The following is an 18,998-nucleotide window of genomic DNA, read 5'->3' as shown; positions in this document are numbered from 1 at the left end:
CATGTAAACATAAATGTGATGAGGCAATAGTTAAAGACCTCCTCAGCTCTTCTTGGCATTTAATCTCCTCAGTGCCTATCTCTTATATCAACCTTGTTTATGATCTTGTTCCTCTCTCTCCACATTTCAATCTCCTTTCCCAGGCTAGGATTTACCCCTTGGCTCTCCTTGCTTCTTTATCACCTTGGATATTCTTGCTATGGCCAGGCCATCATGAGGCAACCCTCAATCTGGAACTTTTTCTGACTTTTCTCACTTTTAGGGAGGGGCCATTGAGACATTAGCATATTGTCCTAATAGCTACAGGCAGAACTAAATTTATAGATGAAAGATTCAAGTAGTCCGTGCTTTAGGAAAAAATGTGAACAGGATGACAACTACTAGACACACCTTTAAATATAAATGACTGCTCAGACAATGCCCAGTATCTCTAAAAACATAAAGACAACATTCTGAACAGACTTTCAAATGTGAATTTATTCCCTATTTTTCTCACATCATAAAAAGTCATAGTTTCAAAATTAGCTTGTTATTGAGAGTGATTCTTCTCTTTCCAGCCCTGTGTGGATACTTTCCTCTTTGTACACTACTGTTACACATGTTCTCAATGTTGTGGCTCCTGGCTCTTAATTCTCTCATGCTATACCTGCCCATGATCACCAGATGGACGATGATATATGCTTTTACATTTTATATCTTTTTCAGAACAAATTCAAGATGATTAACCATATTGCAATCTAATTCAAACATTGAAACAGTGTTTACATTTTTTATTTTTATTGTTGTTATTTTTTGAGATGGAGCCTCGCTCTTTCATTCAGGCTGGAGTGCAATGGTGCGGTCTCGGCTCACTGCACCCTCCACCACCCAGGTTCAAGTGATTCTCCTGCCTCAGCCTCCTGAGTAGCTGGGATTACAGGCCATTGCCACCATGTCCAGCTAATTGCTGTATTTCTAGTAGAGATTGGGTTTGGCCATGTCGACCAGGCTGGTCTCGAACTCCTGACCTTAAGTAATCCGCCCGTCTCAGCCTCTCAAAGTGCTGGGATTACAGGTGTGAGCTACTGTGCCCAGCCTGAAATAGTATTTTTAAAACCCTGGTGTTTGAATTGACCTATTTTATGCATTAAGAACCCAGGTAATTTGATTTTTAAATTGCTTTTTTTTTTTTTTTTTTGAGACGGAGTCTTGCTCTGTTGCCCACAATGGAGTGCAGCGGCCCAGTCTTGGCGCACTACAAGTTCTGCCTCACGGGTTCACTCCATTCTCCTGCCTCAGCCTCCCGAGTAGCTGGGACTACAGGCGCCTGCCACCACACCTGGCTAATTTTTTGTATTTTTCTGGTAGAGATGGGGTTTCACCATGTTAGCCTGGTATGGTCTTGATCTCCTGATCTTGTGATCTGCCCATCTCGGCCTCCCAAAGTGCTAGGATTACAAGCGTGAGCCACCGTGCCCGGCCTAAATGGCTTTTTTCACAACACCCAGGAGCATGCTCCATTCTCCGTGTAAATGATGAAAATCTTAAAGAAGAAACAATGGATCTAAGATGTATTCCTAAAGGCGACTTCTTGTCAGCAAGTCAGCTCACATTTGTATATTTCCATTTGTAGGAAATATTTCCATTGTTATGAAGATTCTAATCTGAAAACTTTTTATAGTATGTCATTGGCAAGTCAACTTTCTGAAGAGCATTCTAATTAGTAATGTTGAAAGCTTTCCATAAATAAGATGACTGTCACCAATATTCTTTTTTCCTGTCCTGAGTGACAATAAAAAAGAACAAATAAAAAGAGAAAACTATAATTGGTCTGGTAATTGAGCCATGAAAATGTACTATAAAGAATATAAACCTAAAAGAAAACCATAGAAATTGTGGCATTTTGAATAATTCAACTAGCATTCCAAATAAGTCACCGGTTCATCCTGGATGGCGTACCTGACAATGGGTTTTTGTTTTTGTTTTTGTTTTACTTTTTAACGTTAAAGGAATGTCAGCTACACTTTGGAAAACAACAGGATGCACTTCTGGATTTCCTCTCTTCACTAGTGGAATGTAAAGACATCTGAAAAGCTGTCATTTTATTTAGAGCTTCACTTATTTGAGGCTTTGTCCTTATATGAGGAGAATAAAAGGACACATTTATTACAGCTATAAAAAACATAATAATATGACATTTTTCCTGCCTCCTCTGCCCACAATTCATTGTTTTCTATCTAACTCCTTATCCAAGGAAATGTATTAACAATTTATATTGTGGTATCATCCTACCACATAAGACCTTAGGTTTATGTCTAATTAAATAAGTACTTTTTCGTTTGCGTGAAGTTGTAGAATCTAATCCTGTACTCTTTGGTCACTGTTCTCTCACAAACAGACTAAACTTTTCAGAGTCTGGGGAAGATTGATTAATATTGATGTTTTATATTTATTAATATTTATTTTTATATTTATTTTATATTTATTAATATAAAAATGTTTTATATTTATTAATATTGATGTTTTATATTTATTAATATTGATGATTAATAAAGATGTTTTTCCCTACAAATATACATATTGGTCTTACATAATGCCTATAAAAACCAGATCATGGTATGATATCTATTTGAAAAATAGAATCAGGCTTCTGTTTTTCACCATGAGATGATAACTGACACTAGACTTGTCCTCTCACTGAAAAACAACTATATATGGAGATTGCACTGAGCAGAGATCATACTTCTGCACTCTAGCCTGGGTGACAGAGCCAGACTCAATTTTATTTATTTTATTATTTTTTTTAAAAAAAGGGAATTCTTGTACATTGTTGGTAGGAATGTAGATTGTGTAGATTGGTGCAGTTGCTACATAAAACAGTGTGGAGGTTGCTAAAGAAACTTAAAATAGGATTGCCAGATGACCAACAATGCCTCTTCTGGGTATATACCAGAGAAAATGTATGAAACAAGTATTTTCAGGCATTAAGCAACAAGCAGAACAGGACTGTAATCCTTAAGAGAATGAAAACACACCAGATGAGTCCCATGACTTTCTTTGCTTTCTGCCTGCACCATTTACCTGTCATGGTGAAGGGAGTTAGACCCCAAGGGTAGCAGAGGTCTAGCTGAGCAGAAGAGGCAGACATTAGAATTCCAAGCTTTTAAAAAAGCTGGAATTTTTCAGGACAGAGTACCAGAGAGAATAGAGTTACACCCAGAGAGAATCCCAGAAGTCTAGGTAGGGATTCTCTGCAGCTTCCTGAGTGAGTTTTGAGAAACGTACATCCAGAGAAAGGCTTTGTGAAACCTAATAGGGACTTTTCCCTATGGGTCTGAGAGCTGAAGAGTAATACCAGAGATCATGCTGTGTGAAAAACATTAGTCATCTCATCAAGTCTAAGTAAAAAGACCTCACTGAGCACATTGGGCTTTCCACTGAAACCCCGAAAAACCATAGTTTAGTAGTAAAGATCATGCCTGAAATGAGAGCCTCATGAATAACACTTGTTCACATCAGACTGAGGCCTGCCCACACAAAAAGTAACACAGCCTGACAGGAACAAAGGATCTCACAGAACAGTATACAATCCCTTTAAGAAAAATGAATAATCTAGACTATAAATCATATCATTTACACTGTCCAGCATACCATAAAAATTACTAGATATGGAAAGAAGCAGAAAAACATGAAGCCATGTTGGGGGGGAATTAAAAACTCTCTAATATTGAGATGAACCAGATGTTATAATTAACAGACAAGATATATACAAAAAATGTTAGAATATGACCAAAGGCATAAAAGAAAAGGTAGTCGTAATGAATAACAGATGAGCAATCCAGAAGAAATGGAATCCTTGAAGAACCAAATGGAAATTCTAGAATTGAAAGAAACAATAATTTAAAAGAAAAATTTTCTGTATGGTCTGAAGAACAAATAGAAAATTATAAAATGAATGGGCAATAAGCTTGAAGATAAAACAACAAAATGATGTAACCTAAAGAAAACAAGAAAAATCTACTAAAAATAAATGAACAATCCCCCAGTACCCATGAGGTTGTATCAATCAGGCCGGCATTTTGAGTACTTGGAGTCTCAGTGGAAGAACAGAGTAAATGGGATAGGAAAAGAAATTTGAAGAAATAATGGCTGAAATCTTCCCAATTCAATAAAAATATTAAATTATATGCATCAATAAAATTTCCTTGAGATAGGCCTTGACAACAATTTTTTGGCTATCACACCCAAACTCAGGCTACAAAAGCAAAAATAAATAAATGGGACTACATTAAACTAAAAGTCTTCTGCACAGAAAAGTAAACAACTAAAATGAAAAGGCAACCTACAGATTGTAAGAATATATTCGCAAACTACATGTCTGATGAGGGGTTAATCTCCAAAAATTATGTTTAAAAAACAACTCAATAGCAGAAAAACAAATAATTCAATTAAAAAAAAAAAAAAAACTGCAAAGGACCTGAATAGACATTTCTCCAAAAAAAGACATAAAAATGGCCAACAGTTATATGAAAAAGTGCTCAACAGCACTAACCATCAGAGAAGTGCAAATAAAAGCCAGTATGAAGCCAGGTGTTGTGGCTCACGTCTGTAATCCTAGCACTTTGGGAGGCTGAAGCAGGCAGATCACCTGAGGTCTGGAGACCAAGACTAGCCTGGCCAACATGGTGAAATCCTGCCGCTACGAAAAGTACAAAAATTAGCCGGGCATGGTGGCGTGTGCCTGTAATCCCAGCTACCCAGGAGGCTGAGGCAGGAGAATCTCTGGAACCCGGGAGGCAGAGGCTACAGTGAACCGAGATAGTGCCACTGCACTCCAGCCTAGGTGACAGGGCAAGACTCTGTCTCAAGAAAACAACAACAAAAAGCCAATATGAGATACCACCTCACAACTATTAGGACAGCTATTATCAAAAAGATAAGAGATAACAAGTGTTGACAAAGGTATAGAGAAAAGAGAATTCTTGGCCAGGCACAGCAGCCCATGCCTGTAATCCTAGCACTTTGGGAGGCCAAGGTGGGAGGATCACTTGAGTTCAGGAGTTCAAGACCAGCCTGGGCAACATGGCAAAACCTGTCTCTACAAAAAATACAAGAATTAGCCTGGTTTGGTGGTGGGTGCCTGTAGTACAAGCTACTTGGGAGGTTGAAGTGGGAGGATGGCTTGAGCCAGGGAGGTGGAGGTTGCACTGAGCAGAGATCATACTTCTGCACTCTAGCCTGGGTGACAGAGCCAGACTCAATTTTATTTATTTTATTTTTATTTTTTAAAAAGGAATTCTTGTACATTGTTGGTAGGAATGTAGATTGTGTAGATTGGTGCAGTTGCTACATAAAACAGTGTGAAGGTTGCTAAAGAAACTTAAAATAGGATTGCCAGATGACCAACAATGCCTCTTCTGGGTATATACCCAAAGAGAGTGAAATTACCACTTCATAAAGATATCTATGTCAGGCTGGGCATGGTGGCTAACGTCTGTAATCCTAACACTTTGGGAAGCTGAGGCGGGTGGATCACCTGAGGTCAGGAGTTCAAGAACAGCCTGGCCAACATAGTGACACCCTGTCTCTACTAAAAACACAAACATTAACCAGACTTGGTGGGGGGTGCCTATAATCTCACCTACTTGGGAGGCTGAGGCAGGAGAATTGCTTGAACCCAGGAGACGGAGGTTGCAGTGAGACGAGATTGCACCACTGCCCTCCAGCCTGGGCAACAAAGTGAGATTTTGTCTCAAAAAAAAAAAAAAAAAGATATCTGCATCACAATGTTCACTGCAGTAATAATACTGCAATTACTGTGATTATTCTGAATAATCACAATAGCCAAGATATGGAAAAACCAAAGTGTCTATCAATGGACAGGTGGATAAAGAAACTGGAATATATACACATATGCTCAAAATAAAATATGATTCAGCCTTAAAAAAAAAGATATTCCTGCCATTTGCCACAACATAGATTAGCCTGGAGGATATTATCTAAGGGGAATAAGCCAGACACAGAAAGCAAAATACTCCATGATCTCATTTATATGTGGAATCTCTTTTAAAAGTCAAATACATAGAGATAGAGAATAAAAGAGTAATCACCGGCCAGGCACGGTGGCTCCCTCCTGTAACCCCAGCACTTTGGGAGGCCGAGGCGGGCAGATCATGAGGTCAGGAGATTGAGACCATCCTGGCTAACACGGTGAAATCCCGTCTGTACAAAAAAATTTTAAAAATTAGGTGGGCGTGGTGGTGGGTGCCTGTGGTCCCAGCTACTCTGGAGGCTGAGGCAGGAGAATGGAGTGAACCCGGGAGGTGGAGCTTGCAGTGAGCCAAGATCGCGCCACTGTGCTCCAACCTGGGTGACAGAGTGAGACTCGGTCTCAAAAGAAAAAAAAGGAAAAAGAGTGGTCACCAAGGGCAGAGATGGGAGGAGAGAGCGAATGGGGAGATGTAGGTCAAAGGATACAAAGTAGTAGATAGGTAGGATAGGCAAGCCTAGAGATTTAATATTCAACATGAGGACTATAGTTACTGATATTATATTGTATTCATGATTCTTACTAAATGAATAGATTTTAGCTGCTCTTAACACAAAAATAAAAGGTGACTATGTAAGATGATAGATATGTCAATTTGCCTCACTATAGTAACCATTTTGTACTGTACGTATGTATCTCACAACCTTATGTTGTATACCTTAAAAATATACAATAACATTTTTTTTTTTTTTAAATCACATACCCCATTGCTCAGCAAACCTTAATCAGGGCAAATACAATGAGAACCACACTTGACTTGTACATCATAGTAAGAATGCTGATAGTCAAACAAAAAGATAAAATCTTAAAAGAAGCCAGACAAAGACATTTCACATAGAATAGGCAATAATATTACTGAGGGCTGCTATTTATCAGAAACAATTGAATGGCACCTTTAAAATGCTTGAAAAAAAAGTTGTCAACACAAAATTTTATATCCAGTGAAAAACTATACATTAAAAGTAAGGGCTGGCTGGGCACATTGGCTTATGCCTGTAATCCCAGCACTTTGGGAAGCTGAGGAAGGTGGATCACTTGAGGCCAAGAGTTCGAGATCAGCTTGGCCAACACGGTGAAACCCTGTCTCTACTAAAAATACAAAGATTAGCTTGGTGTGGAGGTGTGCGTGCACCTCTAACCCGGTTTCTTGGGAGGCTGAGGCATGAGAATCACATGAACCGGGGAAGCAGAGGTTGCAGTGAGCCAAGATTGTGGCACTGCACTCCAGCGTGGGGGACAAAGCAAGCAAGACTCTGTCTTAAAAAAAAAAAAAAAAAAAAAAAAGGAAAGGTCAACTAAAGACATTTCCAAATAAATAAAAGTTGAGGACCTTCAGCCCCAGCAGATGTACATTAACAGAAATGCACAGGTAACATTGTTTAGAGGAATGGAGAAACACTAGATGAGAACTTCCATATACCAGAAGAAATGAAGAGCACTAGAAATGATAAGTACGTGGGTAAATATGAAAGACTATTGTTTTGTTTTTTTTTTCTTTTCTCTCTCTCTCTTTTTTTTTTTTTTTTTTTTTTTTTTTTTTTTAGATGGAGTTTCATTCTGTTGCCCAAGCTGGAGTGCAGTGGTATAATCTCGGCTCACTGCAACGTCTGCCTCCTGGGTTCAAGCAATTCTCCCTGCCTCAAACTCCCGAGTACCTGGGATTACAGGCGCCCACCACCATGCCTGGCTAATTTTTCTATTACTTACTAGAGACAGGGTTTTGCCATGTTGGCCAGGCTGGTCTTGAACTCCTGACCTCAGATGATTCACGCTCCTCAGCCTCCCAAAGTGCTGGGATTACAGGTGTTACCCATCACGCCTGGCCTTTTCTTCTCTTAATGTCTTTGAAAGGCATTTGATGGTTTAAAGCAAAGTTAATAGCATTGTATTATAGAGTTAAATATATTAAAACAGTATTGGAAAGGATAAGAGGAAATGCAATTTTACTGTTGTTAGCTTTTTACATTTTACATGACATAATATATTGTTCTTTTATTAAGAATGCATATTATAATCCCTAGAGTAACCACTAAAAAGCAAATATAATGGCTGTATTAGACCATTTTCAGGCTGCTGATAGAGACATACCTGAGACTGGGAAATTTATAAAAGAAAGAGGTTTAATTGGACTTACAGTTCCATGTGGCTGTGGAAGGCAAGCAGGAGCAAGTCACATCTTATGTGGATAATGGCAGGCAAAGAGAGAGAGATTGTGCAGGGGAACTCCTCTTTTTTTTCTTTTTTTTTTTTTTTTTTTTTTTTTTTTTGAGATGGAGTCTTGCTCTGTTGCCAAGGCTGGAGTGCAGTGGTGCGATCTCTGCCCACTGCAAGCTCTGCCTCCTGGTTTCACGCCATTCTCCTGCCTCAGCCTCCCGAGTAGCTGAGACTACAGGCACCCACCACCATGTCTGGCTAATTTTTTGTATTTTTAGTACAGACGGGGTTTCACCGTGTTAGCCAGGATGGTCTCAATCTCCTGACCTCGTGATCCACCTGCCTCAGCGTCCCAGAGCCCTGGGATTACAGGTATGAGCCACCACGCCTGGGCAAGAACTCCTCTTTTTTAAAACCATCAGATCTCATGAGACTAATTCACTATCATGAGAACAGTGCAGGAAAGACCCGCCCCCATAATTCAATCACCTCCCACCAGATTCCTCCCACAACACGTGGGAATTGTGGGAGTTACAATTCAAGATGAGGTTTGGGTGGGGACTCAGCCAAACTGTATCATGCCACTCTTGGCCCCTCCCAAATCTCATGTCCTCAATTTCAAAACCAATCATGTCTTCTCAACAGTCCCCCAAAGTCTTAACTCATTTCATCATTAACTCAAAAGTCCATAGTCTAAAGTCTCATTCGAGACAAGTCCCTTCCACCTATGAGCCTGTAAAATCAAACAGCAACTTAATTACTTCCTAGATACAATGGAGGTGTGTACAGGCATTGGGTAAATGCGCCCATCTCAAATGGGAGAAATTGGCTAAAACTAAGGGGCTAGGGACCCCATGCAACTTCGAAATTCAGTGAGGCAGTCAAATACTAAAGCTCCAGAATGATCTCCTTTGACTCCATGTCTCACATCCAGGTTATGGTGATGCAAGAGGTGGGTTTCCATTGTCTTGGGAAACTCCCACCTCTGTTGTTTTGTGGAGTACAGGCTTCCTCCCAGCTGCTTTCACAGGCTGGTGTCAGTGTCTGAGGCTTTTCCAGACACATGGTGCAAACTGTTGGTGGATCTACCATTCTGGGGTCTGGAGGACTGAAGGCCCTATTCTCACAGCTCCACTAAGTGGTGCCCCAGTAGGGACTCTGTGTAGGGGCTCCAAACCCACATTTTCCTTCTGCACTTCCCTAGCAGAGGTTCTCTATAAGAGCCCCACCCCTGCAGAAAACTTCTGCCTGGGCATCCAGGCATTTCCATACATCCTGTGAAATGTGGACAGAAGTTCCCAAAGCCCAATTCTTGACTTCTGTGTACTTGCAGGCTCAATAACACGTGGAAGCTGCCAAGGCTTGGGGCTTGCACCCTCTGAAGCCACAGCTCGAGTTCTGTGTTGGCCCCTTTTGGCCATGGCAGGAGTGGCTGGGATGTAGTGCACAAAATCCCTAGACTGCATACGGCAGAGGGACCCTGGACCTAGCCCATGAAATAATCTTTTCTCCTAAACCTCTGGACCTGTGATGAGAGGGGCTGCTGTGAATGTCTCTGGCATGGCCTGGAGACATTGTCTTGGGGATTAACATTTAGCTCCTTGTTACTTATGCAAATTTCTCCAGTCAGCTTGAATTTCTCCTCAGAGAAATGGGATGTCCTTTTCTATCACATTGTCAGGCTGCAAATTTTCCAAACTTTCATGCTCTGCTTCCCTTATAAAACTGAATGCCTTTAACAGTACCCAAGTCACTTCTTGACTGCTTTGCTGCTTAGAAATTTCTTCTACTAGAAACCATAAATCATCATTCTCAAGTTCAAAGTTCCACAAATCTCTAGGGTGGGGGCAAAATGCCACCAGTCTCTTTGATAAAACATAATAAGAGTCACCTTTGCTTCAGTTCCCAACAAGTTCCTCATCTCCATCTGAGACCACCTCAGCCTAGACCTTATTGTCCACATCACTATCAGGCTTTTGGTCAAAGCCATTCAGCAAGTCTCCAGGAAGTTCCAAACTTTCCCACATTTTTCTGACTTCTTCTGAGCCCTCTAAACTGTTCCATCCTCTGTCTGTTACCCAGCTCCAAAGCTGCTTCCACATTTTCGAGTGTCTTTTCAGCAGCACCCTACTCCTGGTACCAATTTACTGTATTAGTCCATTTTCATGCTGCTGATAAAGAAATACCCAAGACTTGGAAACTTACAAAAGAAAGAGGTTTAATTGGACTTACAGTTCCATGTGGCTGGAGAAGCATCACAGTCATGGTGAAAGGCAAGGAGGAGCAAGTCACGTCTTATGTGTATGGCAGCAGGCAAACAGAGAGAGATTGTGCAGGGAACTTCTCTTTTTTAAAACCATCAGATCTCATGAGACTCATTCACTATTATGAAAACAGCACAGGAAAGACTCTCCGCCTCCCCATAATTGAATCACCTCCCAATGGGTTCCTCCATGACATGTGGGAACTGTGGGAGTTACAATTCAAGATGAGATTTGGGTGGGGACATAGCCAAACCATATCAATGGCATGTAGAAAAATAATCAGTTAAGAAATTAAAATGGAAAATGAAGAATGATTCAACTAACACAAAAGAAGATAGGAAAAGCTAAACAGAGGATGAAAAATCAGCTGAGATAACTTAAAAACAAATAGCAAGATGATAAACTTAAACACAATCATATCAATTATCATATTAAATATAAATAGACTATGCACTCCAGTTAAAAGGCAGAGGTTGTGAGACTGGATAAAACAATAAGAGTCAGCTACAGGTTATGCACAAGAAGCTCACTTTTCATATAAAGACACAAATATATTAAGAATATAAGAATGAGAAAAGTTATACCACACAAACAATAAGTATAAAAAATGTGATTTCACTATATCTTTGTTAACTTTTATTATATCTTTACTATATAGTGATATATTAATGTATCTTTTGTCTAAAAAAATCATAAAAGAAATTAGAAAATATCCAGAAGAAAGTAATAATAAAAATATGACACATTAAAACATATAAAATGTATCTTTCAATGGGGAAAGGAGAGTCTTTTTAATAGTACTGGGAAAACTGGATATCCACATACAAAAGAATGAAGCTGGACTTATGCTTTACATCATATACAAAAATTAACTCAAAATGGATCAAAGATCTTAACACATGAGCTAAAACTATAAAATTCCTCTAAGAAAGCATAAGGAAAAAGCTTCATTTTATTAGATTCAGCAGTGATTTTTTTGGATATGACACTAAAAACACAAGCAGTAACAGTAACATAGATTAATTTGACTATTTCAAAATTTAAAATGTCTGTGCATCAGAAGACACAATTAACAGTGTAAAGGGCAACTCACAGAATGTGAAGAAACATTTGCAAGTCATATCTGATAAGGGGTTAATATATAGAATATATAAAGGAACTGTAATTCAACAACAAAAAATGAACAGTCAAAATAAAAAAATGGACAAAAGAATAGATATTTCTCTAAGAAGATAGATCAATGGCCAATAAAGACATAAAAAGGTGCTCAGCATTACCAATCATATGGTAAATACAAACTAAATGCACAATGATATATCACCTCACATCTATTATTATGGCTTCTGTCAAAAAAAAAAAAAAAGAGTTGACAAGGATATGGAGAAATTGGAAACCTTGTATACTGTTGATAGGAATGGAAAATAGTAGAGCAGCTGTGGAAAATAGTATAGTGGTTTCTCAAAAAACTAAAAATGCAATTACTATATAATCCGGCTATTCCACTTCTGGGTATACACTCAAAGGAATTGAGAGCAGAGTCTCAAAGAAATAGTTATATACTCACGTTAATATTAACATTATTTGCAGTAAGTGAAAACACCCTAATATCTGCTCATCAACAAATGAATAGATAAACAAAATGGGGTATACACCTATAATGGAATATTATGCAGTCTTAAAAAGGCAGGAAATTCTGATATATGCTACAACGTGAATGAACATTGAGGACATTATGCTAACTGAAATAAGCCAGTCACAAAAAGACAAATATTGTATGATTCTACTTATATGAGATAGCTAGAGTAGTCAAAATCAGAGAGAGAAAGCAGAATGATGCTTTCCAGGAACTGAGGTTAGGGGTGATGGACAGTTGTTATTTAATGAGTAAAGAGTTTCAGGTTTGTGAGATGAAGAGTTCTGGAGATTGGTTTTACAACAATGTGAATGTAGTCAGCATTATGAAACTGTACATTATAAAATGATTAAGATGGTCAGTTTTTCTTATGTGTATTTTACCATAATTTTTAAAAATTGAAATAGCATGCAGCTAAAAAGGTGATTAGAAGAAAATGTACAACTGTAAATGCTATTAATACACAAGAAGAAAAGTTTATAATTAATGACCTAAGCTTTCACATTACAAAAACAGAAAAAGAAGAGCAAATTAAAGTCAAAGTTAGTAGAATGAAGTAAATAACAACCATAAAAGTGGAAAGAGATGAAATACTAAAAAAAATGGAAAATGAAAAACTGGTTCATTAGAAAAATAATTAACCCCTAGCAAGACTGATCATGGAAAAAACACTAATTCCAGTATCAGAAACAAAATTAATAATACAACTATAGGTCCTACAGATATTATAATGATGGAATATTATAAATAATGTCAATAAATTCAACAACTAGATGAAATAGACATATTCCTTGGAAAAATACAACTTACCAAATTCTGAACAGACCAGCACTATTGAAGAAATTAAATAAATGATAGGGATCCTTACACGAAGAAAACTCCAAACCCAAGTTGTTTCACTTGTGAATTCTATGAAACATTTAAGAAAGAAGTAATGTATTCATGCATAAACTGTTTGGGGAAAATCTGAAACAGTACACTTTATAGGTAAGCATAACCATAACCAAATTTGGCAAAGGCATTACAAAAAAACAGAATTCTAGGCCTCTATTCCTCGTGAACATAGACATAAAAATCTTTAGCAGGTTGTTAGTAAATTAAATCTAGAATTACATTAAAAGTTTATACATCATAAGCAACTAGGGTTTATTCCAGGAATGCAAAGATGGTTTAACATTTATAAATCAACCAATGTAATCTAACTAATTAACAGAAAAAGGGAGGATAATATATGATATATATGATCACCTCAATAGGTGCAGAAAAAGCATTTGACAAAATTAAGCACATATTCATAATTTTTTAAAAAACAAAATCCTGAGAAATCTAAGGATAAAAGCAAATTTTATCAGTATGATAAAAGGCATCTATGAAAAACCTTTGGCCAGCAACCTGCAATGGTGAAACATTAAACACTGTCCCCTTAAAAACAAAAATGAGGAAAGCATATCACCACTACTTTTCACCATTACATTGAAGATTCTAGTCCATGCAATAAAGCAAGGGAAAAAGGACAGATAGAGGAAGAAATAAAATAGTCTTTATTTACAGAAAATATGATCATAGATGTAGAAAGTACTAAGAATCTGCAAAAATTTTTATGAACATTTTATTAAATGAATAATTTAGCAAAGTATTAATATATAAGGTCAATCTACAAAAATCTATATTTCTACACAATTGGACAATAAAATTAAAGATTTTCATAACAGTATAAAAAATATAAGACAATCCACATAATAGGAGAAAATATTTTCAAGCTATCTGTCTGAGAAAGAATTAATAGCCAGAATATATAAGGTGCTCTAACAACTCAATAGGAAAACAATCTAATAATCCCATTAAAAACAGTGAAAATATCTGAATAGCTATTTCTCAAATACAAATGACAATCGGGTATGTCAAAATGTGCTCAACATTATCAATCATCAGGGAGCTGCAAATCAAAACTACAATGAGATATCATCTCACCAGAGTTCAAATGGCTTTTATCCAAAAGACAGGCAATAATGAATGCTGGTGCGGATGTAGTGAAAGGGGAACCTCTCATACACTGTGGGTGGGAATGTACATTAGTATAAACACTATGGAGGATGGTATGGCCGATTCTCAAAAAACTAAAAATAAAACTACCATATGATACAGCAACATCACTGCTAGTAATATACCCAAAAGAAAGCAAATCAGTATATTGAAGAGATCTCAGCACTCTCATGCTTATTGCAGCATTATTGACATTAGACAATTTTGGAATCAGCCTAAGTGTCCATCAACAGATGAATGGATAAAGAAAACGTGTACATACACACAATGGAGAACTATTCAGCCATAAAATAGAAGGAGATCCTGTCAGTTGCAACAACATTGATGCAACTGGAGAATATTATGTTAAGTGAAATAAGCTAGGCACAGAAAGACACTCACTTATTTGTGGGAGCTAAACATGAAAACAATTGAATCCACAGGGATATGGAGAGTAGAATGACAGTTTCCAGAAACTGGAAAGAGTAGCAGAGGGGGTAAAGTGGTTATGATAAATGGGCACAAAAATATAATTAGATAGAATGAATAAATTCTAGTATTTGATAGCACAATAGGATGACTACCTTTAACAATAATTTATGATACATTTATAAATAACTAAGTACAATTAGTATGTTTGTAAACATAAAGAAAGGAAAAATACTTGAGGGGATGGATACTTGTTTTACCCTGATATGATTATTACACATTGTATACCTGTATCAAAATATCTCATGTGCCCTGTAAATAGATACACCTACTATGTACCCATAAAATTAAGAAACTTTAAAACTATATACAGTATTTAGAAATAAACATTTGTAAAATATATATAGTACCTCTCCACTTGAATCTTCAAAACATAACTGAGATAAATTTTAAAAGGCCTTAATAAACAAAGAGACATAAAACGTCTATCATTTGGAAGAGTCAATATCATTATCATTTCATTCCAAATTGATCTAGTGACTAAACACAATACCAATCAAAATCTCATGGACGTTTTTTGGTAGAAATTGACAAGTTGATTCTAAAAGTTATGTAAAAATTCAAACGACTTGGAATGGCCAAAAAAGTCATGAGAAAGAACAGATTTGGAAGGTTCACTCTACCTGATTTGAAAACTTACTACAATGCAACAGTAATCAGGATAGTGTGGTATTAATGTAACTAAAGACGAATAGGTAATTGGAACATAATAGAGCTCAAAAATATACCAAGACGTATCTTATCAACTGATTTTCAACAAATGTGTTAAGGCTATTCAATATGGACAGGATAATTGTGCTACAGCAACTGGAAAAATGTGAGAAAAATAAATGAACCCCAACATCAACCCTTAAAATATGCACAGACATTACTTTGAGATGGACTGTATACCTAAAATTAAAATCCATAATTTTAAAGCTTTTAGAGGAAAATAGAATAAAGTTGTGACCTTGGAATAGACAAATATTTCTCAATGAGAACAAAAAATGTACTAATTATTTCAAAAGTCATAGTGTTCTTCATCAAAATTAAAAGGTCTGCTAATCAGCAGACATACTAGGTAAAAGAAAAAGCAAGCCTTAGATTGGAAGAATACTTGCATTACACGCATGTGACAAAAGATTTAAAGCTAGAAGACAAAAGACAAGTATCCAATAAAAATATATGCCAGAATCTGAAACAGACACTTTACAAAAAAGTTACATGAAGGGTCAAAAAAGACATAAAAAGTTGATCAAAGTCATAAGATATTGGGGAAATCCAAAATAAAAATCACAATGGCCTAGCAGTTCAGACCCACAAGAACAGCTTGAATTAAAGATTGAAAACACCTAATGTTGGCAAAGATGTGGAAAATGAGAACCAATGGTACAACTACTTCAGAAAACTGTTTGATATTTTCTTATAAATTTAAAGGTTTGCTGACCCCAGAATTTCTGCTCCTGATTATATGCCAAGCATAAATCAAAATACGTATTCACAAACAGGCTTCTAGAGGAACATAGTTAGTCACTTTCCTTATAACAGGAAAACACAGTAAAAAATCCGAATATACTTCAATAGGAGAACTAATAAGTAAATTGTATTATAGTTGCATAATGGAATCTCCAAAACATTGTGTTGAGTTAAAAAAAGCCAGACACAAAAATATATAAAATATATATTGTCTGATTACACTTACATGAAGTTCACAAACAGGCAAAAGTAATCTATGATGATAGAAATTAAAATAGTGATTCTTTTGCGTGCAGTGGCTCATGCCTGTACTCTCCGGAGGCTGAAGTGGGAGGACTGCCTGATCCCAGGAGTTTGAAGTCAGACTGAACAACATAGCAAGATTCTATCTCCAAAAAAATAAAATTGCCAGTTGATAGTCGGGAAGAGATTGGAACGGGGGCAAATGGAGGCTTTCTGGGTTGATGGAAATGCTCTATGTCTTGATTAAGCTGTTGGTTATACAAGTGCATATATTTGTTATAAGACATCAAATTATACACTTAAGATTGATGCATTTCACCATCAAATTTTTACCTCCATTACAAAAAAATTAAATTTGTCAAAAGATAAATGAAAATCATTCATAGACAAATCTTCCAGACAAATAACTCTTGTGGTAGCTGGTAGTCCTAAAAAATAGAGAATACTTTAGGATAAAGTGCCCAGGTTCAAGATGTTTTAAGATATAACATAAAAAATTATCTTAGGGCTCAGAATTTGATTTTATGTCTAAAAGTACAACAGTATAGTTATACGTTAAAAGTGAGAAGACTAAAAACAGAACTTTCTAAATTTCCCCAGAAACAGGTTGGCTGATGAAGGAAGAGCAGCAGAAGCAGCAGCAATGACAACAGTAACTAGAGTCCAAGGTTAATCTCTCTGTTGCTGTCTTTGCTCAGCTTTGCTTTGCAGACATAAATGGGTCATTTGGTCTCTGTGGTTTTCACAGAGGCTTCTAATAAGAGGGTTAGTCAGGTCATTGGCTTTCTGAGAAACATCTTCCAAGAAGCACACTCGGATTGCCTGTTTTCTAGATGAATCTGATGGAATGCAGTTGCAAACATAAATATTGGAGGGTGTGTGTGCTCCAAATTCACCTAGTTAATAATTACCATAAGGATGTATTTTCTTGCTCTGAGCCCAGTTGCCCAGCTCTCCAACAGACTAAAAGGGAATTGTGTGAAGTTTTGATACAGAACTTGGTACAGGGAAGCCTATTCTCTGCCTTAGTTCTCTGGCTACCATTAAGTAGTAAATGAGCACTCTAGAAGACGGACAGGTGGGAGCATGGACTGGTTCTTATACAAGCACACCTCATTTAATTGCACTTCGCTTTATTGTGCTTCTCAATCACCAAGAGCAGTTATTTCTCTGTGGGACAGGACAATACTAGTGAGATGGCCTGATATGCTTCTTTCACAGTGTCTTGGTTCATAATTAAAACAAAATTCAGGGTACATTTGAATCTTGTTTGTGTGAATGATGATCATTTAAGATTCTGTAGAATCTAGGATGACAGCTGAATAATGTAAGCGTGAGTTTTATACTGCGGCCTTAGGGAATAAAGAAAGCTATTGTTATAATTATAGGCATACCTCAGAGATATTGCAATACTGCATTTTTTCCACAGATTGAAGGTTTGTGGCAACTCTGCATTGAACAAGTATATAGGTGCTATTGTTTCCAACAGCATGTACTCACTTCATGTTTCTGTGTCACATTTTGGTAATTCTCACAATATTTAAAACTTGTTTGTTATTATTATATCTGTTATGATGATCTGTGATCAGTGATTTTTGGTGTCGCTATTGTAATTGTTTTGGGGTGCCACTAGCTGTGCTCATATAAAGCAGCAAACATAATTTAATAATGTTGTGTGTGTTCTGACTGCTGCACTGACAGGCTATTCCCCCGTCTCTCTTTCTCTCCTTGGACTTTTCTCACTCTCTGAGATACAAAAAAAATAATAAAATTAGGCCAACTAACAATCCTACAATTGTCTCTAAATGTTCAAGTGAAAGAAAGAGTTGCACGTCAATTTAAATCAAAAGCTGGAAAAGATTAAGCTTAGTGAGGAAGGCATGTTGAAAGCTGAGATAAACCAAAAGTTAGACTCTTGCACCAAACAGCCAAATAGTGAATGTAAAGGAAAAGTTCTTGAAGACATTGTAAGTTCTACTCCAGTGAACACACAAATGACAAGAAAGTAAAACAGCTTTATTGGTGATGTGGAGAAAGTTTGAATAGCCTAGAGAGAACATCAAACCAGCTCCAATATTCCCTTAAGCTATAGCCTAATCCAGACCAAGGCCCTAACTCTCTTCAATTCCATGAAGCCTAAGAGAGATTGGAAGGCTGCAGAAGAAAAGTTGGAAGCTAGCACAGGTTGGTTCATGAGGTTTAAGGAAAGAAGCCATCACCATAATGTAAAAGTGCAAAATGATGCAGCAAGTGCTGATATAGAGGCTGCACAAAGTTATCCAAGTTATCCAGAAGATCTAGCTAAGGTCATTAATGAAGGTGGCTACATGAAACAACAGATTTTCAATATAAATGGAACAGCCTTCTGTTGAAAGAAGATGCCATCTAGGACTTTCATAGCTAGAGAGGAGAAGTGGATGCCTGGCTTCAAAGGACAGGCTGGCTCTCTTGTTAGGGGCGAATGCAGCTGGTGACTTTAAGGTGAAATCAGTGTTCATTTACCATTCTGAAAATCCTAGGGCTCTTAAGAGTGATGCTAAATCTACTCTGCGTGCTTTATTAATGGAACAAGAAAGCCTGGATGACAGTACATCTTCTTACAACATTGTTTACTGCATTTTTTAAGCCTATAGTTGAGAACTCTTGCTTAGAGAAAAAGATTTTGTTCTAAATATTACTGGTTATTGACAATGCACCTAGTCACACAACA

Source organism: Rhinopithecus roxellana, chromosome 18 (assembly GCF_007565055.1).
Source record: "Rhinopithecus roxellana isolate Shanxi Qingling chromosome 18, ASM756505v1, whole genome shotgun sequence".
In the NCBI taxonomy this organism is placed as follows: Eukaryota; Metazoa; Chordata; class Mammalia; order Primates; family Cercopithecidae; genus Rhinopithecus; species Rhinopithecus roxellana.
The sequence above is the reverse complement of the archived record's forward strand: the minus strand, read 5'-3'. Positions refer to the sequence as shown.